At 46.2% G+C, this 4,159-nt stretch overlaps 1 pseudogene; it reads right to left on the bottom strand.

Annotated features, from left to right (window-relative positions):
• Nucleotides 1-3,047: 3,047 nt before the first annotated feature.
• Nucleotides 3,048-3,205, bottom strand: LOC111979840 (U2 spliceosomal RNA; annotated as a pseudogene).
• Nucleotides 3,206-4,159: the final 954 nt, after the last annotated feature.

The raw sequence follows: 4,159 nt of genomic DNA, 5'->3' as shown, positions 1-4,159 counted from the left end.
CGCCTCTGAGAAGAGGGAATGCAACTCAACTCCCTGTGAAGTGTAAGAGGTATGGACTGTAGGCATGAGTAAGGACGACAAAGGCAGATTTTACCGTTACTAGGATTTATTTCCTTACGGTAATATGGGGAAAAGGGGCTGGACGGAACCAAAGCAAAGAAAGTAAATATCAAAACTTCCCCCTTTCCTATCTAACCTGCCTACCCATCTTAGCACCACCTGGTGCCCTAACCAAAATACAGGGGGTGGTCCGCCCAGGTCTTACCTAGTGTGCCTAGACAATGAATATACTACGGGTATATGTATGCCCGCGGGCCTCTTGCCTAAGCACTCCCAAAGTGCCTTCTCCTTCCCCCCTGGGAACAAATGAAACAGAACAATTATTAACAAACAATTTCAATAATCAAAACAATGCGTCCTATAACACATAAGACATAACCAATCAGCTCCCTCAGCAACAACTTATATAGTACATACCAAATCTCTGAGAAACACCCAACACTTTATCACAATCAAATTCTCAAGCAAGGATCTCTCTCTCCAATCTTTCCAAAATCTTCTCTCTCTAATGATTTCTCTCCCTCCAAAAAAGATCTCCTTTTCCTGAACAGAACACTGGCTTTTATATTCCTCAGGTGGCAAAGGTAATTAGTGTCAGCTGCGTTCTCCACCTCCTCTAGTGTTATCGGGGCCTCCATCGCCTTTCAAATGTCCTCCGGCACAAGTGTTCTAGGAACACGGTACCCTGCTCTTCCTCTACTACCCTCTCCTGGAAAAAACCCCGGAAATGGTGAGTTGCCACCCTGACCATCTGCGCCGGCTCCCTGACTATCCCTCGCCCCATAAAAAACCTGTCTTACCAGCTTTTCCCTAACTGATTTTTAAAAAACACTGCAGAGCAGGTCTCAGTGTGCACGCTGCAGGAAGGCACGGGCCTTCCGCTCATGCATCTCCCTGAGTTGAGCCTTGAGGCTGGTTGCACACTCAACGTCCATCGAGCTCCCGAGGTTGCCAGCCTTGTATTCAAGCTCAAGTAAACGTTGGAGCTGCTCCACCTCCCTTCTCTCCTCTCTCACCTTCCTGTTACAAAACCCACTAATAAAAACCCTAATCCTGACTTTGGCTATCTCCCACCACTCCAACACGCCTCCGCACATAGGTCGGAGACCCTCAAGCTCTCCCCAAAAAAACAAAGTGTTGACGAAAGCTCCCTCCTCCAGGATATCCCGGTCGAGCTTCCAGTACCCCATACCGAAAAGGCAGACAGGCACTTTGACCCTAAAGAGAACCCCGTTGTGATCTGAGAAACACAGGCAACAACCGCCCAGACAAAAGCCCCAGGGATTTGGGTAGAAAGACGAGTTGCGCCACGTGGCGCCCGCCAGTGCCGGAGCAGTGTTAAGGCCGCCATTCACCAGACCATGGCTTGCCATAAGTCCGGTGATGGCCCCTACACTACCATCTGCTACCCCTCCTAAATCTACATTAAATTCCCCTCCCACTACCAAAACCCTGTTTGTGGCACACAGAGGTGCCAGAAGCTTCACCATCTGCCTTCTCTCTGGCACCGTCTGTGGCCCGTATACCCCTATAACCCTTAGTCTAAAATCCCCTAATACTATGTCTACCCCCAAAACACCCCCTGCATCGCTACGTGTGTTCCCTCCACATTCACCTCCCTTGGCAAAAACGGCACTTCTGTGCACTGCAGGCAGCTGTAATGTGCCAATATTCTCTGCATTTTTTGCAGTACGGAGTTGGGCGGGTGTAAAACAGCATCCCTCTATCCGAACCATCGAGAAACTTTCCAGGGGATGGATCAAATCCTCCCTGATCCGGCCTAAGGAGCACCTGGAATTGACGTCGGCCTTTCCAGAACCCCAGGGAGTCATTTACATACCTTGCCCCCGATGTTACGTCGCAGAAACGACTCCGGTAATCCCTTATGGCGATATCCGCCACATGGGGGTTGTACATATGTACGTTGATTAGCCTGAAGTTTGTCTTCGCTAGGCACGTCACATTGAAGAAAGACAGCGGCCTCTCCACAGCCTTAGCTCGGTCCATCGTCGTATCGCACATTAATTCAGTGTGGAAGGTTACATCTTACGCCTCCTCCATCGCATTTCCCTGTAGACACATCACCTCTTGTACTCAAAGTTTTAGGGCCCCCATCAGCACGGTCCTTGCAAAGGTGTCCCTCGGTATCCGGCCCTCATCCTCCTTCCAAGCAAAACGAATCGTGTTTTTTAGTCCAGTCCTAGGGACCGACCCAGCTCCACCGTTAGTGTTGGCCATCTCCTCACGGAGAATGCCTGCAGATTCCAAACTTTTCCTAAAAAAAGAAAGGAAACTGCCCTTTACGCCCTTTGACTCAGCGAGCTTTGAGGCACCGCAGAACCGAGCTTGATCTGATCCAAAAGGCCGAGAAGCGATAACCCACAAATTGACCCCTGCACCCGCCGGGCACCCGGGGGTTTGGCAAAAGTTGGCTCCTCCCCACCCAACGTTTCCCTGGTGACAGGCAGGTGTTTGTTGTTTAAAGTCGCCAATGCGTCTTTATGTCACTAGCTCTTTACGCCTAGTGCGACGACTGTTTGTTCAAAGCCCGGAAAATACGGCAGTCGTCCTTGTCGTCGGGCTTGAATACTTTGAGTGGAAAAATACACTGGTCGGTCAGCCCGATTGAAGTCAAACGCCTGAGCAAAAAGTCTCGGCGTCATCTCTGTCGAAGTCTTTAGTAAAAGGCGAAAGGCTTGTGCGTAATAAAGAGAAACCAGAGTCGTATGGAAGTCAGAGGTTGGGGCCCGAGACACACTCTGTGCACTCTAGGCCGGGATCTCCCCGAACCCACTCTTCCAAGTTTGAGGGTAAACATTCACAGACAGACACACTATCCTGGCCAATGTTTTAATGGAGGGAAACGGGGGACCCCGTGAAGGGCGCTTCGCCCTTCTTTCAGTTTGGATGTTTCTTCTTTTTTCTTTCCTTCTTCTGCTAGCTGTTTACATAGCTCTTTGTATTTTTTTCCCTTGACAACGGGAGAAATGTGTTGCACCGTTCCCGGAGGTACTGCAGATGCATGGCGCGGACGGAGCAAGCCCCATTTCCTGTTCGAAAAATCCATTCAATATCTCGTCCCCCAATGGGGGACGTATCAGATGTTAACCTGATAAGAACAGATTTTTTCTTTTGGAAAAGTTTTATTGTCACATTCCCTCTAAAAACAGCTCATATCATTTCATACAAACGGCAATAAGCATAAAACACAACAAATTGAAATAGCATTTAAAAATTACAAGTAAATTTTGTTAAAACCAATAAAAACAACCATGAATAAAAGTACTTTTCATTGTAAAAACATAAAATCTGTACAAATGATCGAACAAAGGTAAAACATTAGAAACATGTTAGTCACTTCTCTAGGACAGGGGGCAGCATTTTCACGTTTGGATGAAAAGCATACCCAAATTCAGCTGCCAGCTACTGATCCCCAGAAGATAAGATATGCATATTGTTAGTAGATTTGGATAGAAAACACTCTGAAGTTTCTAAAACTGTTTGAATCATGTCTGTGAGTATAACAGAACTTATTTAGCCCCGAGGACAAACCATTCAGATTTTTTTTTTTTTGAGTACACTCTTTTCAATGGGAATACAGATTTCTAATTGACCTTCTTGCAGTTCCTACCACTTCCACTGGATGTCAACAGTCTTTAGAAATTGGTTGAGGGTTTTTCCTTTGTGTAATGAAGAAGTACGGCCATTTTGAATCAGTGTCACTTGTTGTGTACTGTTAGAGGCGCATGACCAGAAAGCATGCTACAGATTGTTTTAATCCTGTATTGAACACAGATCATCCCGTCTTCAATTGTATCGATTATTTACGTAAAAAAATACCTAAAGTTGTATTACAAAAGWAGTTTGAAATGTTTTGGCAAAGTTTACAGGTAACTTTTGAGATATTTTGTAGTCACATTTCGCAAGTTGGAACAGGTGTTTTTCTGGATCAAACGCGCCAAATAAATGGACATTTTGGATATATATTGACGGAATTAATCGAACAGAAGGACCATTTGTGATGTTTATGGGACATGTTGGAGTGCCAACAACAGAAGCTCGTCAAAGGTAAGGCATGAATTATATATTTTTATTTCTG

Source organism: Salvelinus sp. IW2-2015, linkage group LG19, assembly GCF_002910315.2.
Source record: "Salvelinus sp. IW2-2015 linkage group LG19, ASM291031v2, whole genome shotgun sequence".
Taxonomy (NCBI): domain Eukaryota; kingdom Metazoa; phylum Chordata; class Actinopteri; order Salmoniformes; family Salmonidae; genus Salvelinus; species Salvelinus sp. IW2-2015.
The sequence above is the reverse complement of the archived record's forward strand: the minus strand, read 5'-3'. Positions and strand labels throughout refer to the sequence as shown.